Source organism: Pleurodeles waltl, chromosome 8 (assembly GCF_031143425.1).
Source record: "Pleurodeles waltl isolate 20211129_DDA chromosome 8, aPleWal1.hap1.20221129, whole genome shotgun sequence".
NCBI classification, from domain to species: domain Eukaryota; kingdom Metazoa; phylum Chordata; class Amphibia; order Caudata; family Salamandridae; genus Pleurodeles; species Pleurodeles waltl.
In genome coordinates, this window is record NC_090447.1 from 145,326,426 (window position 1) to 145,350,705 (window position 24,280).

At 42.9% G+C, this 24,280-nt stretch overlaps 1 protein-coding gene across 1 annotated transcript in view; it reads right to left on the reverse strand.

Annotated features, from left to right (window-relative positions):
• Positions 1–22,801, reverse strand: part of RAB30 (RAB30, member RAS oncogene family) — a 152,844-nt gene extending 130,043 nt beyond the window's left edge. Inside the window, exon 1 of the mRNA XM_069203942.1 lies at positions 21,850–22,801. The gene's annotated coding sequence lies outside the window, so the exon portion shown is untranslated. The remainder of the gene's footprint in view (positions 1–21,849) is intronic.
• Between the last annotated feature and the right edge of the window lie 1,479 nt (positions 22,802–24,280).

The window sequence follows — 24,280 nt, forward strand, 5'->3', positions numbered from 1 at the left end:
CCAAACCAAGAATCTTACTAGAACAAAATAATACTAGCATAATGTTCACAAGGTGAATCACAGCAGTTTGGGGGGTGAGTAGATAGCAAATCAGTTAGCGGGATTGTGGCAATGAATAAGAGGTGAGGTGTCTTCAATCTGAAACCTGAAGGCACTTTACCCTAAAAGGCCTTAGGTACGCTGCCTCTAATATATGTTGATTAATAGCAGAAGACTCTCTGGTATGAATCAGTGAACTAATCAAGTCTGGTAAAGGTGGCATATCTGGTAATGCCACACGAGGAAGGTGGGCTTACAAATTACATTAACATAGAACTAGCAACTTGTTCGGAAACGGACTTTCAAACCAATACACAATCACATGCTCTGTGCCATGAACTAAATATGAGCTTGCATAAACAAGAGTGCGTCAACATGAAACCTCAGCTTCATTCTAACACCTCACCAATGTCCTTGTTAAACCAACCCAGCCTCTACAGTCCTTCCAACAAATATCCCAAGGTGAATTTATGGATTTGGTCAAAGCAAGCAGGCCTTCCGGTTGCCCTTCTGACCCTTGTCCACCACAAATCTTCAAGAACATTCTTCTATCTACTTCTGCTGCCACACCTGTAAGAAGAATCATGAACAACTCTTTAACTACAGGAACTTTTCCTGTAGACCTGAAAAAGACATACATATGACCGTTATTAAACAAGACAAACCTAGACCCGCAAGACCCCAACAACTACAGACCAATCACAAATGGACCTTTCCTGGGCAAATTGATAGAAAGAGCCGCATTCGCCCAGATGTCACAATTAATTGAAGACAATTCTATACTTTCAGACTTCCAAACTCGATTCCGACCAGGAAGAGGCACTGAATCGGCACTCATAGCAATCTGGGATGATCTTAAAAACTCAGTTGACCTCAATGGAGTTGCTGCACTACTTCTCTTTGACCTCTCAGCTGCCTTTGATACGGTTGACCATGACACCCTAATTCAAAGACTCCACGAAGCCGGCGTACAAGGGACTGTTCGCGACTAGATTACTTCCTATCTTCAAAAAAGATCTAATATCATCTACTCGCCCCCCTTCTCGTCCAAACCCTACCTCACAAAAGCAGGGGTCCCCCAAGGATCAATCATCTCACCTTTGCTTTTCAACATCTACATGATATCATTACCAGAACTGATCAATGATTTCCATCTCACATGCTACAACTATGCAGATGACACACAAATACTACTTAAATTAGAATGCCCCAAAAACATTGAAAACTCAGAAATCTTCAGTTGCCTCAGAGCCGTTGATCAGTGGATGACCTGGAGCCACCCCAAAACTAAATACCTCCAAAACAGAAATACTCATATGTGGGGACTGGAAAAGTTATGACCCTCTGTGCGTCTGGCCTGACGATCTCGGACCACCTCCTCAATTATCCAAGGAAGTTAAAAACCTTGGAATCACCATGGATTCCAGGTTAACTATGAATGCCCAAGTCGACAAATTAGCACGAACAAGCTTCATCACCATGAAGACTCTACGACGCTTCTTCCCCCACCTCGGATTTCCACACATGGTGCAAGCTACTATCTCATGTGTACTATGCAAACTGGTTTATGCCAGTGGCCTCTACCATGGATCACCTCTATCTATTATGAAAAAACTACAACGTATTCAGAACTCCGCAGCCAGGCTACTATTACCTGTAAAGCCGCAAGCCCACATCTCCCCAGCCTTGAGAGCACTACACTGGTTACCCGTTGCCAGAAGATGCACTTTCAAGCTGCTTTGTATCACCCACAAAGCTATACATGGAACAGGACCGCTTTTTATCAGAAAGAAAATGACCAAATACATGCAACAAAGAAACCGCCGCTCAAGATTGGCACCTCGCCTTAGAACACCACCATACAAGAAAAAGACTACAGGTGGTACATCCTTCTCTGTTCAAGCAGCCAAACTATAGAATTTATTACCCCCAACTATAAGAGCCACAGATAGCTTTCTTGTCTTCAGAAAACTACCCAGAAGTTGGCTCTTTCATTCATAACCACCATTTTCAAACGACTATGGACTGCATATGCCTATGTTGATAAATATTACTTCTGATTATGTGTCTATTTCTAGTTATGTATAGTTCTTTAAAAAATATGTATCGCTACTATGTCATAACAATTAAATACACACACACTCTTTAAACCTGTTTGACTAAGTATATTTACCCATGGTTCTAATTATGTATTGTACGTACATATATGTGTGTGTATTCATGTGCGTATGTATGTGTTTGTGTATATATATATATATATATATATTTTGTTCTGTGCTTGGCATGTTCGTGGGTCATTGCATGGCTCCTGGGTGGGTTGTTATACTAGATATCTATGAATCTCTGCTCTCATCTTATCAAACTTATCTACCCATCATCATATGTCATGTCTCTATCAATCTATCCTCCATTCCCACTCTGACTCATCCCAAATCCATTCTACTACTTTCATCTCCTAAATAACTCTGCCTAAGCTCTTCCCTCCCCTTACACATCTAACTCACCAAATCTCACTCTACTACCATGACCTCCCAAACAACCCTACCAATTTATCTCACCCTGCTACTATGATCTTCCTAACTCTTCCACAGACTCTTCCCTCCGCCATACCCCCTTACTCATCCCAAGCCTTTGGGATGAGTAAATGAGGAATATACTCCCAATTAACACATCTGGATTTCTTTCCTCCTCCACCCCTCCATTACTCCAGTCAATCTAACTAACAAACTCCCATATCCACAGCTCAAATTAACTCATAATAATACTAAAACTGTACTCATATTTCCCAATACTAATCCATCACTAATTCTTGTTGGGTTCCGGAGTAGCATGCTACTCGCTGAAAAGTGCTTTGACGCCTCGTCAGGGGTAGTAAGCGCTATATAAATACTATTACAATTACAATTAGACTGTGATATGCTCTACCAATAAAACAAAAACACAAAGACTTGCCTACTTGTAAATCTTCTGAATGTCCAAACCAACCAACAAAACTGTTAGCTTCCGCTTCTCTAGCCAGCCAGGCCAAGTGCCCCAACACTGGATGACTCCACTTAATCAAACCCAATATCTGGTAGTGGACTTCAAAGATAGCTGATGAGCTCACATCTAAAGCCTTACTAACTCATGTAGAGTGTCCACCACATACAGTACATGACATTTAGCAGCATCACTAAAAGGACAAGACAGCAATATAGAAGAGAACGCAGTAAACCGAACACAACCAACCCTGATCTGCAATCTCAGTTGCCTATTCTCTGGAATCACTCACGTCAGCTACAGCAAGATTTTTCAAACAAGACATTCTTTCATTTACTTTAAATGCTGACATGTGCTTCATAGAAATGCATCTTTTGTGGCAATCAAGAGGAAACCAAAATCTATTGCACAGGTCAAGATGTTCTTTCACAAAACCAGAACGTGTTCATCTGCTCTCTTATGAAACACAAGATGGGAGCGCTGGAGTGTTTGCGACAGGCATCAAGGGTTGACTCTTGTGTCTGCTAAGTCCAACATGCTGCGAGTTAATGCACGTCACAATAGCTATATGCTTTTTTGGAAGCTATGTATGTTTGCGCACAGAAATGACACATAGATATCAGTGTCAGATGTAGTATGGCCTTTACCTTGCCTGTTGCAATACAGTGTACTGTAACTTTGCAGATCTTCCTTTGCCCTTCTGCTATGATTAAACTTCTCTGCCAACGCCATGGACTTTTGCATTCAGCTTCTGATTGTGATACCACGGGTCTGGCTGGAAGGCTGCTCTGTGCCTGTTCTATCATGCATGTGTTATAAGGGCACAACTGCCCATCACTGAAGTTGGTATTCCAACCCCCTCACAACGGTGAAGAGCAATTACCATAGCAATGCTCACAACAGGCATAACAAAGCCCACAATAGAGTTTGCTACTTCAATAACACTACCCCCATTCATTATTTTGCAACTGTGTCAAGAGCTCCAAAACTGTCAAAAATGCAGACCACGCTTTAAAAAAAATTTCAAATAAATAAATGTGTTCTATTTTTTTAAATATAAAAAAAAAAAACTTTCTGTGGGAAGTTCTAAGGGTAACCAACACCGGCAAAACCAATAGGCCTCACCTTTAAATTGTGACTACTGTTGGCTTTGCAAATGTTTCTCTGCAAAGTACTGTTACAAAAAAAGTATAAGGAAAAACATCTTAATAACTGGAAAAAAAGCAAACACATATCTCAATTAAAAAGAATAATGGAGTGTCAGAATGTAAAGGGAAATGCTTGTCATTGCCTCATTTACACAGGATTCAGTCACTTGGTCTTCTATAGTAGCGCAAGAAACAGATTTATGGATCTCCAGGAGAAGGGTTATGCTAAGCACACCTTCTGCCTCACAGGCTGGATGAGTGCACGGTTGTCCTTTCCTCCAATGCCATAAAAGCCTCTGTGTGCCAAATCTTGTGGTTTCATACAATATGTGGAATGCAGGAGACAAAACTAAAACAATCCTTAATGTATGCTCTTCAGACATACCTTGTCAAAAATCCCAGTTTCTCTGTTTTTACAGACAAGCTGGGAGCAACACAATGCTGGGGGAGATGAGGTTGACAACATACAGTGATGCAGCTAAATAACACATGCCATCTTGTGGAGTGCTGAATGAAAGTAGTTCCCTAAAAGAGATCAGTGGAAGGAAACTAGTCAGCCAATCAAACAAAACGTAAAGGGGCTATGCCTTAGGGGATGGAAAAACACAAGAAGAGGAAGGCAAGCACTGAATAAGAAGGAAGCAAAAGGAGATTGGCAATAAAGCCAACCAATGGTAAGCAATGAATGGGATGTAAGCCCACTTTAAGTTCACAACAGGTATGTCACAACCAGACAGCTTCCACTCTCTGGTAGGCAAGGCCTAAAATGACCTCCATCACTCAGTAGCTTCTTCAGAAGTAACTGACGTCACGCAAGTAGTGTGGAGGAGTAAGACATGTAAACTGCTGAGGCTTCCCGGAACCCCAGGCCACAGGTGAAGGGTTCCTTCTCTTATGGCATCCTCAAAAAGTAAGAAGACACTACATGTCTACTGGCTTTATCCTTCCTCTCTCAGCACTGTCTAAATGTTATGGCAGCTGCTGGGTGTAACAACCTTATGGAAGAAGGGAAAATCAGAAAGTACTTCAGGCCTTGCCACTTCTGATCTCCTGCCAAAAACAAGAACCTAGGAATGCTCAGGCTGATGGCGAGGCTCATGGCCCTCTGCGGTTCCATGCATGGAGCACTGAGCATTCCAATTCTCATTTACTCATCATCAGAATATTGTTGTTATGAGGGTGGTACATCTTAAGAAAATATTGTGTATAGAAGGTACTCAGTATAAAAAAGAAAGTACACATTTTTTGTGACCACGTCTGTCACTAAAGATTAATCCAGAAACTGCCAACAATGAGGTCAGACATGTAATATCATGTTTGCCAAGTTACGGGAAAAAAACATTCTACTAACTGCAGAATATGCCTCATCTGCACAAATGAGTAGGTCATGTAAGCAATACTTACAGGTAAAACTTATGTTCGAAGTGCAACACCTCTTTTTAAGTCTGGTTTTTGACAGGGCAGAGGTCAAACGCACCTGTTGTTAACAATACAGGGAGTGCAGAATTATTAGGCAAATGAGTATTTTGACCACATCATCCTCTTTATGCATGTTGTCTTACTCCAAGCTGTATAGGCTCGAAAGCCTACTACCAATTAAGCATATTAGGTGATGTGCATCTCTGTAATGAGAAGGGGTGTGGTCTAATGCATCAACACCCTATATCAGGTGTGCATAATTATTAGGCAACTTCCTTTCCTTTGGCAAAATGGGTCAAAAGAAGGACTTGACAGGCTCAGAAAAGTCAAAAATAGTGAGATATCTTGCAGAGGGATGCAGCACTCTTAAAATTGCAAAGCTTCTGAAGCGTGATCATCGAACAATCAAGCGTTTCATTCAAAATAGTCAACAGGGTCGCAAGAAGCGTGTGGAAAAACCAAGGCGCAAAGTAACTGCCCATGAACTGAGAAAAGTCAAGCGTGCAGCTGCCACGATGCCACTTGCCACCAGTTTGGCCATATTTCAGAGCTGCAACATCACTGGAGTGCCCAAAAGCACAAGGTGTGCAATACTCGGAGACATGGCCAAGGTAAGAAAGGCTGAAAGACGACCACCACTGAACAAGACACACAAGCTGAAACGTCAAGACTGGGCCAAGAAATATCTCAAGACTGATTTTTCTAAGGTTTTATGGACTGATGAAATGAGAGTGAGTCTTGATGGGCCAGATGGATGGGCCCGTGGCTGGATTGGTAAAGGGCAGAGAGCTCCAGTCCGACTCAGACGCCAGCAAGGTGGAGGTGGAGTACTGGTTTGGGCTGGTATCATCAAAGATGAGCTTGTGGGGCCTTTTCGGGTTGAGGATGGAGTCAAGCTCAACTCCCAGTCCTACTGCCAGTTCCTGGAAGACACCTTCTTCAAGCAGTGGTACAGGAAGAAGTCTGCATCCTTCAAGAAAAACATGGTTTTCATGCAGGACAATGCTCCATCACACGCGTCCAAGTACTCCACAGCGTGGCTGGCAAGAAAGGGTATAAAAGAAGGAAATTTAATGACATGGCCTCCTTGTTCACCTAATCTGAACCCCATTGAGAACCTGTGGTCCATCATCAAATGTGAGATTTACAAGGAGGGAAAACAGTACACCTCTCTGAACAGTGTCTGGGAGGCTGTGGTTGCTGCTGCACGCAATGTTGATGGTGAACAGATCAAAACACTGACAGAATCCATGGATGGCAGGCTTTTGAGTGTTCTTGCAAAGAAAGGTGGCTATATTGGTCACTGATTTGTTTTTGTTTTGTTTTTGAATGTCAGAAATGTATATTTGTGAATGTTGAGATGTTATATTGGTTTCACTGGTAATAATAAATAATTGAAATGGGTATATATTTTTTTTTGTTAAGTTGCCTAATAATTATGCACAGTAATAGTCACCTGCACACACAGATATCCCCCTAACATAGCTAAAACTAAAAACAAACTAAAAACTACTTCCAAAAATATTCAGCTTTGATATTAATGAGTTTTTTGGGTTCATTGAGAACATGGTTGTTGTTCAATAATAAAATTAATCCTCAAAAATACAACTTGCCTAATAATTCTGCACTCCCTGTATACATAGAGTGGGCTTTGAGTCCATTCCTTTCAACCATTGGCTTTCTTTGCCTGCCATCTTTCAGCCAATGTCGACTTTGTCAATTAGGTCTTTGGCTGAGCTTAGTGGAATATTAATCTCTCACCTAATGTTATTGGCTGTTTGGGTGTATCCTTCCCCGCCACTCCAGTGCTTGCATTGATCTGTATGAGAGACTTCTTTATAACTAAAGCCCTTTCTATCCTCTCCCGTCTCTCAGGCGTAGTGCTCGAATGTGCTAGTGTTGTTTGAGTTACTGCATTAAACCCTGCCCCGGCTTTTTCAATGCTTGCTTTTAACTCCAGATAAAAAATATGATAGGCGTTCAAAGTCTGCTTCACATTCTCTCAAGAATTGGCCATCCAAGTTCTTATTTACTATTGCCTTTATCACTCATGCTCATACACACTTATGACCAACTGCACAGTACTGATTGAGGAAGGTACCCACACACAACTAAGATTCTATTTCTGGAATCCAGCATCTTCAGAAGAGTGTAATCAATGACACCCCATTACCGAACATGCAGTTGTAACACCTCATTGGCCACATAGAGGTGAGCTAATAGAATCCCAAAGCGTACTTTGGCCGCCATCATGTGACATTCACCTACGGGGATGAAATTGGTGTTGGAGGCTGGCAGTGCCACAAAACAGCTGAAATATGGCCAGGTCGCCCTTACCGTGGATGTAGAGGGGCAGAGGCATAACTCAGGACCCTGTAGCTCAGGGAGGTGGGGTGGGGCGAATCCTTCAATGGTCCCCAAGCCTTTAGGGGGCCCACATTCAGCCCAAGACCAAGGAATATCTGTGATATATGGGAGATTTGAGGGGCCCTCTTCACAGTTTGGAGGGGGGCATATCATTTTGTGTTACGCCGCTGTAGAGAGGTCAGCCACCGCCTTAGCCTTTCCCAATGTCGCCTCAGTTGTAGTATATCTTCAGGGGCCACAGTGACAGGGCCAACCTGTGAAGCAAGTGCCACGGTGTTACCTGGAGGTGCAATATCCTGGTTGCACGTCTGGACTCTAAGGGTATTTAAGGAGGGAGGCAAGGCACGCCCTTTCCTCAAAACAGACCTGTGACTCTCCTCCCACCAAAAGAAACTGCGTAGTCTGTTCATTGGCAACGCTACACATTACTACAAAGGCAACCCTGAGGTAGGCCTGGTATGGAAAAGTTATGGTCGAGTGCTGGAACAGCAGGGGGGGGGGGGGGGGGGGAGGAATATGGGGGATGTGTTTTTTTTTTTTTTTTTTACTTTACCTCTGCCAGCGCTCGTAGTCTCCTTTAAAAGAAAACTGTTTGTGCGGCAGAGGGGGCTTGCTTCCAGCGAGGGCCGCGCTCATCAGAGCCTCATTGTGTTTCTCCCACTGGAACAGAAAGGCCTGCATACCGAATGGAAAAGCCAGAAAAACACGGTTTTCAGAACAAGAAAGGCCTGGAAAACAAAGGCGGCAGGCGGAGAGCCGCGTTCCCTTAACAGGGCGCTGAAGAGGAAGGAAATGCATTGTGCTCTTTTTAGGCGCGCATTTATTCAACCAGCCTCACTTACTTTAAGGAGTTGCCCCCGAAGGCAACAACTGCTCACAGCCGGGACTCTTAAGTACAAAAAACACGCGCGTAGATGCGTCAGAGGTAAGCCGGCATGATTCGGACTGTTTCCCCCCGTCTGTAAACAGGGTGCCCCGCAGGCAATCCGCGGGCTGCTGCCCAGAGTCCCCGCAGATGGCGAACTCTTCAAGCTGCCAGGAGTTCGAGTCAAAACAGCAAAGGAGGTGGAAACTATTGACCGCTTCCAAGACAAGCAGTTACATAAAGTCTCTGCAGCATCCCTTGGCCCTTTACACATTCTGAGGACAAACAAAGCATTCGTTTTCGCAGTCTGAGGACCATGGGGCGGGCTGGCAGCGAAAATGTCATTCCTGCCTTTCGTCTCACAAATCAAGTCCCAAGATTTCGTTTTAGTTGAGCAATTTGTTTTATTATATTCATGTTCGCACTGTACTGCAACAACACTCCTTCAATTTGCAGGGAGCTGACTTTTTATTTTACTGTCACAAATCTGCATAAAGGAGGTACGGGCAGAGGGCAGTGATCTGGCTCGTCCTTTAGTTAGTGCCTAGTGCCACGCTCATGGTTGGCTTTAGGGCAGTGCGACCGGTGCAGCTGCACCTGGCGCTTACCATGGGGGTCGGGAGCCCTGTGTTTAGAAATAACATGTTTCAAAGCACCTGCTGCAGAGTTCCTTGTATGTCGAGCAGTTTTCATGGCAACAATAAAAAAATGTCAAGATAACGATGGTGATTAATGTTCCTGCCGGCGAGAGATCACAGTTTTGTTGTTTTACTCATCATAAAGTAGCACAGAGGGTTAATATGGCTGCTGCAAAGAAAGTGTACCACGCAGGTCACAGAACTGTATTTTATGTGGGTAGCTCAGTGGCTTACCACTTTTGTCACATAAATCCTTTTGTTACTTGGAATTCAGAAGTTACAATCCGAAGTTATGCTTTTTCCCAGTCTTTCATTATTCTAAGGTTGCTAAAAAGGGGATGTTCAGGTAGAAATACATTCCCATTAGTAAAGCCAACCCCCCAGCTAATGTGGTACGTTTTAGATCATGAGGTAGTGCTTCTTCAGCAAACAAAAACTCTTAAAATATGCTGATTAGTGGATGACATTTGATTACTGCACCTTGTAATCCTCATTGTCCTATGTAACATTCCGTATAAACCGATTTACACCCATGATTCTTTGTCTCTGTATAATGTGTCCATGATGTAAAGTGCTCTGACACCCTACGCTGGTATGAGTAAAGCTATAAAACAAATGAAATACATGTGAGAGAGGGCTTATGGAGAGATGAGGGGCACTGTTAGAGAGTGGTAGTGAGGGAATCCGTGGAGGAGGTAATTGGGACAGGAGTGCGGGGCACCTAAAAAATAAAAATAAAAAATAAAAAAAGGATTGCTGCACTGTGCACCACCAACACTAAAGCCCACCCTGCTCAGGCTACTGCTAGACCAGAGCCTGCTTTCGTCAGTACATCTATAAAGAAATGATGGAACATGTGTGCTAGGGCTAGCCTGGTATTTACTCACACTTAGAGTGAGAAAGGTGTTCTGACTGGAACAATTACACCACTGATGATGTAAGGGAGGGCCCAACATGCAATTAAGAAGTTATCTCCTACCTAGAGGCTCCATACTCATCTGTACTGATAGCCTGCCCTCTACCCACAAGAATCATACAATGTGGTCCTGAAACAAACCTGGGATAAAGAGTCATGTCTTGCGGATAAACAGATTAAGCAATACACCCCCACGCATCCAGTTTCCACCACGAGTAAAGCAATTTTTTTTTTTTTAAATACTCTGTATGTTTTTTCTTTGGTAATGATTTCTTTGTTTGTAAATATTTGCACTGCTGAGCTTTTTTACTTTCTAATTTTAAAATTACTAACTTATGTCGTAATTTTAAATGGTGACTGTTGCCTTGATTTAGGTTAGCTCAGCTGCAATCATGAATCATCATATATGTTTGTTACTGAGAATGATTTCCTTTGATTGTAAAGATTTTAAATAATCACACAATAAAACGTCTTCAACTGGATACTTGTACTCAGTAATGAATGTAAAATTAAAGCCATCTACATATTATCTAAAGGTGCAGTATGTTTCTTTTATCAAGATGGGCAAAGAAGGTAAGCGTCTGTCCTTACAACTGGACTAAAAGGTGTTCAAGTAGCAGACATAAATGTGTGCCTAGTCCTGCTGTAATCCAGATGAGGTTACATAGACCAGTAGTCAAGTATTTTAAATCTCCATAAAAATTATGAAACACTCTGGGCTGCCTACCAATGATACATGTGTCTGCAAACAGTGTACCACAGGAGATATGCTTAAGACTTGGGCATTAACTGTTCTGTGCTCATCAGATGACAGGCACAGTGAGCCATGTAAAAAAATAAAATAAAAAAATAATAACAAAAAAAAAAAAAAATGTAAATTAGCACTTGTATAGCGCACTACTCACCCGTTAGGGTCTCAAGGCGCTGTACTCATACCGCTATGGAACCCCTCCTGGCTTTTCCTTGTGAGGCGCCCACTCCTGAGCACCCCCAGGGTGAAGCCAGGCATCCAAGCGCTGTTGGGGCCGTTGTGGAGATTAAGCAAGCTATTGCCCAGAGTTGCAGAGTGGGACCCATGAATTAGATTAGGCACCGAGGCGAGAATTATCTGGTCAAGGGGAATTGAGCCCAAGACCTGCCGAAGCGGGACTTGAACCCTGGTCTTGAGCCAGATCTCTGCTTCAGGGTCTGCCGCTCTAAACATTGAGCCACACTTCTCTACCCCTTCCCATCTACATGTCTGACCCTCCTTCGCTCCCTCCTGTCCCTCTCACAGTGTCTCACCAAACTTCTGTGTTTTTATTTTAGATATTTGATATAGTCCAGAGTTAGCTCTGCAGAACAGCAACTTTACCAATAACACTTCTTACAGGAGGAGACTCTAAAAGATGAAGTGCTGTGTAGAGAGGGAAATGGTGTGCCCAGGGCAGGGGCAGCTCCTCCATTAGGGTGGAGGAGCGTTGCCCCCCGCCAGCAGTGGCAGCTGCAAGTCTTTTACCAAAAGATGATAAACTGTGTTTATTATTGCTTTTTGGGTAAAAGGGGCGGGCCACAGGCTGTGACGAGCACTGAGGGGGGAGTGCACAGCACTACCCCTTAGTGCGCATGTATGTTTGGCCAGCCGTCTCGAGCCGTCCAAACACACATGCGCAGTAGGCTCTCTAAAGCCCAGCAACACAGTTGCCAGGCGGGAGAGGGCATGCACAGTTCCCCAGTCTGTCTGGGAGTGCCCTGGCTGGGCGCTCCCAGTCAATCCTGACACTGCTTTGAGCAGCGTCAGGTTTGGCCGCAGGGCAGGCTGGGAGCCTGTGCCCGCAGCAGAGGTGCGGACGGAGCGGCGATGGAGATAAGTGTTGTTCCCCCCCCCCTCTAATTTAATTTGTATTCCCCTGCATTTCGCCCCGCCCCTTCTACTTGCCGCAAGATGCGACTAGTACTGGGTACAACGGAGACAGGGTAACAGAGACCAGAGTGTGTGTAGGGTACATATACTTGGCACGGTACGAGACAGCAATAGTATGGTTGCACTTTACGTAACAGTTTTATGCCACTCAGTAATAACTTTATATTGCTGTTTTTGCCATTTCTAATGACTGCTCTAACAGCCAACTTAATGATCTTCATCCTTCAACATCACAATTATGAAATACCTAGTCGATGATGTCAGCATCCAAACTCTAGGCCTGCAGGTAATACAATAGCATGTGGTTAAATTAATGAGCCATCTTGTCAGCTAACACAGGTATTTGCAATTTGAAGCAACAACAATGTAATTTGCCAAGAACCTACACATCTTTCCAGTGATAAATTGGAACCCAGTCCTTTGATTTCCAAACTCTACAACTTAGCCACTATATCACGTCTCCTAGCCATTACTCATCTGTTCAGTGAAGTTTTAATTGTGAAACTAAGAAAACGCTCCCCAATGCGAGACCGATGTTTGACGGACAACTAGATGGAACACAAAGTTATGAAATTACAGCATCTATGCATTGAAGCGGATCACATTATATCCGTGCCAGTCTGGAATATTTTCATGCTGCAATCAATCTTCAATTTAAGATTTTCCACTACACACAAGTAATATTCTCCTTTGTGCAAGAGGTCCGATTACACCAAAATTTAAAAATGTAGCACAATAACTTGCCTTCACGCTATTTATATTCTCCTTGATGCAGGTTACTGGGGCACTAAAATCTCACAATGTAGTACAATTTACACGGAAAGGCGACCACCAGACACTTCCATGTTGGCAGCTGTCCTCCCCTGCATCAAAGACTCCCATTCTCACAGAATCTCAATGTTATCCCTAGACAGTACCATTAAAGTACTTCCTGAGTCTGCCCCAATTTGGTCTTAAATGCCTATGGTTTACACTATTAGACATACTTTTTGATGACTGTTAAAGATATATTGACTCATTGAGTAAGTTTTTATCCCTGCCTTATATAAAACTAGAGGCAGACCATAGTGTTTGCTACTGAACCACAATATTCCAAAGACAACTTCTCTTCTGCTATAGACACTTTTCTTTGGTTTCTATGTATTAACTAGAAATGTATGCTTCCTTCATCTGGGTTTGCCAATCAGAAACACAGCAAGAGGAGATATGCAGCACGCTCTCTTGTTGGAAGCATCAGTTCACCATGTTTTCCAATAAAATACTTTCTCCTATGGTGGAAGTGTACCGGGTTTGTGAATCCATGGTTGTGACCACACCTTTATCTGTGACACGAGACAGAAGCCACCTAAGCCACTCGTGTAAAGCTCTGCTCTGTGCTCCAACCTGGATCCTCGCACTAACATCCCAAGCAAGCTTATGTTGTACATGTTTGTGTACATGGTCTGTATGATGCATGCACTGTGTGTGTAAGTGAACCTGAGTAATGGAGTCCTGTATGATCCATTTTGGGATGCCCTTGGTCTGGCCTTGTGCACAAGGTGAGGTTGTTTTCCCAGAGACTGGAATGGTACTGCTATCATTTCACGCTGGAGGAGGGGCGGAGGAGACGTAAACAGTAAAGTGGGGAGAAAAAAAGACAAGGCTACTTTATGAATTGAATTAGGCGTTTTGCTGGGATGAGATGATGATTATACTTCCTTCAGCATCGCAATTTGTTAAATGGTAAGAACGAAGTAGAGAGTATTTACGTAGGCTTTCACAAAGGAGACGAGCAACCTCCAAGAGATCATAAATATGTAGAATTCCGTAGTGGTAGCGCCGTCTCCTTGAATGAGGTCTTTGATTTCTAGCCAGTTATTGACAGAGCTCAAAGGAGAAAGCCTAAGGTGGCCATATAATGTGTACTGAGTCTCCACACAAATCACACATGCTGAGGGATGGCCACCTTCTCTCAGGGTAATTGTGTAGCAAGAGTTGCTTAGCAGTAGATCTGGTGTGGGTCAGTATTTTGTGTTGTGGCAGGGCTTTCAAATTAATGTATATAAGGTATAATGCAATACATTGATATATGCCCAAGAGCTACGTTACGAACACTGTGCAGTGACTATTCATGTTCTGTCTGTGCTGCCTGTACTCCCATAGCCTGCTACCATGGGGTTATGGATTTGTTGGCAAAAACGAAAACTAAGCAAACATCTCTATTAGATCACTTTCTATCCGCAACAGTCCATAGGCACAGATAACAATATCAAACTAGAGTTTTAATGGAGATCCAGAACAAAGTTATCAATTTTAAAGGCTGTTTAACCCATAACAATCAAACAAGTCTGGCTTCTTCAAGTATATTTAAAAGATTTGGAAATCCAAAAAAGTCATTAAAACAGTCTTGTTGCTTACATAAAACAAACAATGAAGTAAATAATGACATATGAATAAAAGGTGAAAAAGAGATAACTAAGAGCAGAAATATGTTTGTGGCACAACAACGTATAGGGATCCTACCACCAGAAAGCGACCAACAGACCTATCTAGGCCTTCTCAGTAGTGACTACTCATATCAAACAAAAGAGCTTCTTCAGGGATAAAACACTTGCTTTTAATACCAGCTGTAACCATTCTCTTCCTAAATTGAGCTGCAGCACATTAATAATAACCACGAAGGCTTACTATTTTTTGCTATCTAAGACAATGCAAAACAAGTACAAGGTAAACAAGCATTAGCAAAGCCAAAAGGTCTGGCTTATGAAAGGTTTATTGGGTTTGTCAATGTATTTTACCTGTATTGCACAGCAGCATGGCTGTTGTGCAACATAGCTGAAAGTAAAGAAACTAAACAAATCTATGATCCAGTCAACACTGGCCGAGTAAGTGTTTTTTTTTTTTTTTTTTAGTTCAGCCACGTTGTACAGCAGCTGCTGTGCAACATGTCTGAAAGTTATTTTAAACAAGTATTGACAAAGCCAATAGCTCTTGCATATGCAATTGCTATTGGCTTTGCCAAAGTGTTTTAGCCATATTGTTCACCATCATGGATGCTGTTCAGCATAGCTAAAAGTTAGTGGCATGGAGGAGAGTGGCGTGAAGTCCTGCAGAGTGGAATGGTGAAGAGTGGAGTAGAATGCTGTACAGAGTAGTCGCACAGTGTTGTGTATTGGAGTGACATAAAGTGGAGTCAGAGTGGCATACACTGGAGTGGCATAGAGTGGACTGGTGTAGAGTGCACCGGAGCAGACTGTTGCAGAGTATAGTTGCGTAGAGTGCAGTGGCACTGAATTTAGCGGTGCACAACGCACCATTGTAAACTGCAGCGGCAAACAGAGTGGTACATAGTAGAGTGCAGTGGTGCAGAGTTGCAGAGTGGATTGGTTCAGAGTAGAGTAGGATAGAGTGTAGTGGAATAGAGTACAGATTAGAGTCGAGTGGCATAGAGTGCAGTGGTGTAGAGTGTTGCAGAGTAGAGTAGCAAAGAGTGATGCAGAGTTGAGTATAGTGCCATAGAGAGCAGTGGCATAGAATGGACTAGAGTGGCGGAAAGTTCAGTGGTGGAGAATGCAGAGTAGAGTGTCATGCTGCAGTGGTGTAGAGAGGAGTGGCGTAGAGTACAGTGATGCAAGTAGAGTGCAGTGGCGTGCAGTAGTTAAGATTAAAGTGGTGTTGAGTGAAGTGGCATAGAGTGGAGTAGTGCAGGGTATGGTGCAGTTGTGCAGTGTAATGACGTAGAGTAAAGTGGTGAGGAGTACTGAGGCATTGAGTGCAGTGGTGCACAGTAGATTAGAGTGGCATGCAGTAGATTGGCATACAGTCCAGAGGCAAGGATTTCAGTGTTGCAGAATAAAGTGCATTGGCATTGAGTGTACTTGCATACAGTGCAGTGGCATAGAGTGGGGTTGTGCAGAGTAGAAGGAAAACTATACAGTGCACAGACGAAAATGTGTGGAAATTGCATTACCTATCTTAATAACTTGTTTTGATCATATTAAAGTAATTTTTTCCAACACTTCAGAAATAACAAAAAATGTGCTTTGTTTGTGCATTTATAATTTCGAAATATCCCAAAATACTTACACAGTTCCTTTAAGTGTTGTTGTGTGCTAGAAAAGATTGTCACCTAAATCCTCTCACCATGAAGTCAGAGAAATAAAACTACACAAGTGCCCTTGGAAGACAGCACCTGACATTTGTCCTCCGCCTTTGAAAGTACAGCAAATGTGAAGAGATAAGAAAGAACAAGATTCAAAGGCCTGTTAACAGAAAGCAAGTTTGTGGACGAATACCAGAAACACGATTTAGGCAATGGGAGAGATTAAGTGAACCTGGAGAGCCTAAATAAAGTAAATAAAGCTAGCAAATGGAAAGCCAGAAAGTGCGAGTTACAAGCCACAAATCCAATAGTAATCAACCAGAGGAATGCACTCTTAGGTCATCTTTCTGTAAGTCCTCAAGATGTCTTCAGCAAACCAGACTGCGACCTCAAAAGCACTACGGCACAGCAGTGTGCTGTGTATCAGTGTTTTATATTTTGTGTTTTTTTTTTTTTACTTTCACCTATGAGGCAATACAAAATAATAGGGAACTTGCAGAAAGTAAAGAGTGCATGTGATAGATCCAAAGCTCAGAAACTGGGGATGGGGTGTTACGGCCAGAGCTGACGACTTTACAACTGGGAACCAAGTTCTAATCTTGGCATCGGGATGATTGGTTGCCGCAATCTCACCAGAAAGATGCGGCCACCATTTTGAGTAACGGGACTGAAAAATGAAATTAAAAGTGACAGAAAGGGTCAGAGTGGTGTTACCCTGACCCCAGGATGTGATATGGAGGTGTTTGAGGGTCAAATTCTGGGTTTAAAATGTTTTCCCCCCACCACCCACGATATTCACAAACATTCGAGAATATCCTCAAGTATGGAAGAAAAAAAAAAATATATATATATATATATATATATATATATATATATATATATATATATATATATATATATATAACTTGTGCCTTCGTCAAGCACAGATTATTACTCCATATATTCTATCCTTGATGACATCTTCTATGGGATCTTTAATATTATCACTGCAACATCTGCAATAAAATTATTGATAAGAAAACTCTGCATGGCGAGGGCACGAGTTATAGTTACCCTGGGGCACCAGTTATAGTCACTTTAAAGAACTATAACTATAACTGCTGAATTTCTATGGTTTTGTCAATTCAGAACCTAACTATAACGTTCCTGTAACCTTTGTTACACACATATTATACTTGTTATATTCTTAGGCATTACAGTGAACGGGGCCCTCCTATCCGTCAGAGCTGCAGAGGTCTGTTTTGCCTACGACGCAGCCATCCAGTGTATTTATTACAAGAGGCAGCCCCCACTGCTAACATGACACGTAGTTTGGAGGTTTCCGTTTATTTCCGTATTTTTCACAAACTCAATCAAACTCTTTTTAAACATTAATGTAACTTTAAAAAAAAAATTGGCCTTCCCATTGACTAAACAGAATTTGTAAGTTCAATTAGAGCAGGCGTTATAGTTTGGGTGCCATATAAAACCGTGAACTGCTCGCCTTGCGATAGGGTTTGCATTTCGTCGTGCATTCACATTTTTCAATCATATTTATGGGCAGGCTTGGGTTCCATCGAGTATTACTTCTGGTGAAATAAAACGTTTTGTTTTGTCATGAATAACAATCAGCATTAAACTGACACCGGCAGAAGAAGAATTGCAAGGCAGATTGGGACTTGATTATGCAGAGATAACGTAGTACTGTGCACGAAAACATACCACTGCTGTGCAGGGTACAGAGTTGCAAGGGGCCACATGCACCATTCTTGGTTTGATCTGCGGCGGCTCAAACGTGGCATTCATAAGATTTGCAGAATCCCTGCTGCTTTAACATCAATGAAGCAGGAATCCCTTTGTGGATTCTTCCAAAGGCCTACTTGCAAGCGTCAACAGACGTCTTCCTGCATTCGCATTTTTCAAATGCCGAACCCCTAAATGGGGAAGGGAATACAATTAAACGGGAGGTGAAAAAAGCACTAAGATTCGGCCAGCACTGGCTGCTTCATAGCGCTTTTTTCCCCTTCGGTCGGGAGGGAGAAAAGTAACAGGGCCGAGTGGAAGGAAGGAGAAGAAACAGGATGGTGTTATAGATAAAGTGTTATGACTCGGCCAACAATGACCACGTCTTGGCGCTTTTTTTATTTAGACAAGTAATAGATCCTGCATCAGAGTGTGAGCGGCGGGTGGCCAGTTGAGGGACACTATATGTATATGAAATACACAGTATGAACCAACTGACTTAGTCTCCAACCCAAAATGGATTAACAAGTTGAACACAAAAAAGGAGAATCAATTTCAATCAATGTCAATTTTCACCTTGGATTTTATTTTTTAAATCAAAACATTTTAAAAACTGAAAAGAGCAGGGGTGACAGAATAGCATAGCAAACTGGACACGCTTTTTAACGCAAATGGATCAAAGCATTAAAGTGCAATACAGCCAACAATTTTTTCAAACGCTTGATCCCAGAATTTTATGGAGAAAAAAAGAAATCAAACTATTTTAAATGTTTCTTCAGTTAGTGATTGAGAAAAACAAATAAGAACTTGTGAGAATCTCAATACAAAAATAAAGAACAATTTCCCAAAACCCAAGTAAGCAACTTGCTTTACATTTACATGGAGTGCCAGGACATTTAAACGCAACATGATTTTACAACCAGTATGGCGGCAACATTAGCTTAAGGGTATACACCCTCTCATTGAAACGAACTGTGCCAGATGTGGACATAACAAGGCTGATTTTTTTTACACAAGGATTATGGGACTTGTCTGGTCCCAAGATATGCTTGCTGAGGCTTAACCCAGATAACCAGTCCCATAAATAAATGACTTCGAGCATTGGATGTGTTGCTGATCAAAAGGATGACCAGTGAACATGTCCCCTATGTCTGATGGATCACAGTGCAAAAAGCCCTGTAGGAAAGCAGGATTTTAAACGGGAACCCAGACAGACAACCAATGCCTGATCAAATTTACTGGATTTACTCATGGATCTAGGGAGGATTCAAATTTCGAGTCCACTGAGACTCCACATATTGGCCCATAAGGCGAAGTGGTAACTAAATGTTGGGAGCGCCCAGATACAGTTCATTGACCTTAATTGGGAATGTCTGCACTAGAAACGTGGAGTGTTGAAGGGAATGTGGGATTCAGACACACCCGTTACCAGAAGTGTACAAGGTGAACCTGAATAAAACTATTCAATTCCTGGGGTATTGGCTTTTAATCTCTATTGCTACATTGTCAGTAAATTTAATAGGAATTTAAAAAAAAAAAATCTTGCAGTTAACAGGATGCCAAGGAATAAGAGCCTATAAAAGGACGATGACTGTCACTGTATGACACTGACAATGTATACTGCTGTAATTACGGAGGTGTGAGGCACACCTGTTTCTTTAGCAATGCCCTGCGGCCCCAAGTGTCATGGACATTACAAATACTACTGTAATGACCCATTAACAGGGTCCATATGTGCAATGGTAACTGCTGGTTGGGGGATGAGTGGGAAGTTAGTACAGCTTGTGAAAGTGAAAACAGAGAAATACACTTACAATCATTTAGGAACTATGTTGGAGGTAAGCTGCTTTTAATGGACTTTGAATGAAGTATGCTTCCACACACTCAGTCACATGTTTCCAACGTTACTCCTGAAAAAAGTAGCTTTGAAGAGTAAGATGAAATGTGTCCGCATGCACATTTTCTATTCCAGAATTTTGTCTGAAAGCTTCATGAATTAGGACACAATTTAGAGATCAACTTAATGGTGCAATTGCAGGCAAGGCCTCAATTCATCTAGCAGAATTCTGCTCATTGTTTGACCTGAAAAGAACAGATCATCACATTATGGATAGCTAACACCAACAAATGTACACAAGCACATATCAATAGCTTCCATAATCGTTAGTCATAATTCGTAATAATTTGTGAAAGGGGGAAATCACTTTATACCTTTAGGAAAGAGCTCTGAAAACACTTGCTTAGTGGCTTCGGAAACTAAATGGGTTAATTAGAACTGCCTTCGAAAGGATCATGTTGTTCTTCTATAATAGGAGCGAGGAAATACGAACCGACTTTGACCATTCCACTATAAAAAAAATTATGGTTTGCCTTTATTCCCCCTTATTCTGGTCTCGTGCCCAAGTAATCAGCCACTAATGCAAGTAGTTCAGGATAAACTCCAGTGAGACAGGGTCCTAGAAAAATAAAAGATTCAGCCTTCTCTGCTATCATCTTAAGATTGCCAGGCACACATTCACTCGTGTCTGACTGTCCCTTAAGCTGCCATCCTGTCGAAAAGGGATGGCAGCAACTCAGCTCTATCCTTCATATGTCCCCAGGCTTTGAATGAGAGACGATCAGGGCTGCAGCTAGAGAAACCCGAGAAAAATATTTCACTCACAACTCTTTCATCACGCAGGTCATTATTGCGTTCAGCAACACTAAAATATCAGATTCATTCTCCCTATTCTATACTACACGAGTAATGGATTCACGTCTACCAAGGAGTGATCCCTAAAATCACAAAGAATCCAAACCACTGCAGTCAGGCTGTGCATCATTAGATAAAGTTCAACTAAATGACATCTAATCTGATAGCTCTGCACTGCATTCAATGTAATGCAGAACAGAATTCAAGTTCCTATGCATTACTCTTAGGACCTACAAGGTAACAGCTTTACAACAAACATCTGCCCATCTCATTACTTGTACGAAAGAACTAGGACCTATCCACAATTTTCTCCAAAACCAAGGTAAATTATAAAAATAAAAAATAAAAAAGTAAGGGGCAGAATCCTCATAATTCTTTGCACAAAGCTCTTGAATATCTGATTTTCCACCGCTGCCCAAGCTTAAGATCCAACAGAACCACCTTCTGTTCCTAAAAGAAATGAGAGCATCACTCTTCAGGTAAGCCTTTGAAGCAGGAAACACCACTGCGGGGTTCTCCCAGCTCACGGAAAGGGTCTCCTCCTCAGGAAAGCTCACCAATCTCCATGCCCATTAAACACTATCAAATCTTTACATAATATTGCTATAGCGCAACATGTTGGTACTCACTTCCAACCAAGCGAGTGTGATGCTGCTCGTTCACAAGAGCTTCGTTTTGGTGTATTAAATGGTAAGCAAACAAGCTACAAAGAAAAAGCTAAATTCTTCAATACAGCGAGGACAGCACCACCATATATATTGTCAATACAGCGAAATGAATAGCACTGCGGCTTAACAAATGCAGAATCTGGGAGCACACCTACAAGTGTCAGGGTAAAATGCACCTTAGGGGAAACAGAAAAATAATCGAACAATGTGATTTAGTGTAATTCCCGTAAGAACATCCATCTGAAGGTGACGTGCGCCGTTACTTGGCGGGGAACTGCGCCTCATTTCCATATGCAATCCCAAATTTTGTCTGTGCATCTACCAGAGGGAGAGAAAAGCCGCCAGACACAAGTTGCATTGGTGATGTCGGTGCTGCAGCTTCGAAGGAATCACAGCTCGGCGCTCAGCTTACCTGCTGCGGGGGTCTCCCCGGTAGATACAGAGCGGATTCCCGAGCCGATCAGCCGCACATGAGTGGTGGTTGTGATGCTGTAACAACAGCTTCTCGTGTGGTGCACCCGTCCTCCTCTCGAAGCTGCTGCTCTGTGGTCGGGCTGCTGTGATTGCTCTCCGTCTTGTGATGCTGCTTCGAGGTTTGATTGTGTGCCTGCCCTTCTTTGGATGCAGCTATTGCCATGTGTTGCTGCTCTCCTGCTCCCCCGTGCTGTCCGCCTGTGTTGTTGCTCTGCCTGACCTCCCTCGCGACGCTGGCCCTGTGCAGAGAAGCGGACGCACAATGAATGCAGAGCTCTCCGCTTTCTAACAATGACATCATTCCTCTGGGCGGGAGGGGCAGGGTTGGATTCAGAACAGGGGACGTGGGGAAAACGTTGGCTTCTGGGGAATGTAGGTTCGGCACGTCAATGCGCCGTCTTTAGTGCTATGACTGGGCAGGCAGGCGGACTACAAGTCCCGTGCACACGCCACAGAAGGTCTCAGCGAGCCAATTACGGGCCGGCTTCGGGTGGGGACAGTTGCGCTCTGTTTAGTTGGAGGGGCGGCCATATTGTGTGGCGCGATTCTTGTCCGAGTGGTCCGTGGACGAAGGGAGCCCGGCAACCTCCGAGGGAAAAGAAGGTGGCGGCCAACCTGGGACAGGGTCTTATGAGGAGGGAGGGTGGATGCTGCTTTCGGACATAGGTGGAGTGCTGTTCCTACCTTGACACGGGAGCAAGGATATCTAGAAATATTTGCGGGTCCTTGGGCCCCGTAGCGGGGGGTAATGGGATACCTTTAGGCTAGAAGGAGACACTGAGGTATTACAGTGGGGACAAACGGGCTAAAAGCGGTTGTGTGCGGGGCGAGTGTGTGTCTGTGAGTTGCAAGGAAATATGTTGTGCCATAGGATTGGATGGAATGTGAGAGGTTGGTTGGTGGGGGAGTGGCCACACCCTCTCAATCTTCAGCTTGGCGTGTTGGCATTTTGGCTGGTATGTTTTTATTTATTTTTTTTAACAGTTTTCTTACGAACGTATAAACCCCTTTTCTGCTTGTAAAATGGACGCTATTTCCAGAAGCTGTAATGGTTGGACCGTTGGTCCGTTTCTTTTAATAGATGCGCGCCCAGGCCCTAGCTTCTACAGCTACTTTAACAGCATTGGTGTCACAGATTCTTAAAACGTTTAGGTACATAATTTGGAATGCCTTATGTAAAAAAAAGCTATTACATTATTCCCGATGTTAATTTTAAACGACCTGCTCAAACGGTTTCAGGTGCCCCTGTTTTCTCATGTTTTCCTTGACTTTGCAGAAATAGCACTCTGGTTTTTAGCTTTTAGTGTCGTCTTGCTCTTGCACGACCCTCGCACCCAGTCATCGATGTCCCCCATATCGATAAGTGGATATATCCACCTGCGAGTCCCACTTCACCAGGTGACGTTTTTTTCATTCAATAGTTGCCTCCAGGTAGAACAGGTGTTGTGCCATGCAAACTATCTCTCATCCTTATTACAATCTAAACGTGAAGCATTTTGCTAATGGCACTTAGCGAGTGCTAGACGGCCTTGCACACGCATAGTCGGAATCCTTAAGACTCCACGTTCTTCATCCGGCCTTAAAAAATATTGGCTCTCGTATTTCGCCAATTTCTTTTCCCTTGTTAATTATGTATTTATATCTGTAGGACTCGAGACCTCTACTGCTTATGCATATATTTTATGTCGGTATAACTAAGGGAGCTCCAAAGCTTTCAGCATGGAGCCACGTGAGTTGCCATTTACTTGCAGCGTATGTGTTAATTTGTGGAATTGTTTCTTGGGTAACAGCTTTATGGCTGTTGTGTTTTAATGGAATGTGCTTATTCATGTATGTGATTCAACTTGAAATCCGATTGGTTTGCTGTCTAATCTCGACTACCTGTTCTTGAAAGCAAACCGCAGTCCTCAAATCTTGTTTTCATGTGATACGCTAGACCGAGGGACTCTATTTTTACCTGTAGCCCTAGACTAGTTCATGACCAGTTTGTTTTTATAAATCAGGTAGCATTTATTTCTTTGTAGAGTAGGTTCTGCATGGTTGACCGTTTGAAACATGACTTGTTTAATCCCACTTAGTTATCCTTGGTTTCCCGTGGACGTTTAGCACAGTGGTAGCTAAAAGATTTTCCATAATATTCTTTTGTTATCTTTATATAGATGGGTGTGTGCTGTGCCAGGGCATACGGCACGAGCTGTCAAAATGATTGTGGTTGCCGAGGCTTCTAGGCAGAACACTGGTTTGTATTGCTGTATTTTCGTGATGTCGGTGCATATTTTAGTATTGGTTGGATTGCTTCCAAAAGGATTGGGTTACTTCTACTGTGAGCCTTTGGGGCGTGGCCATCTTGACAACAGTGGGAGGTCCAT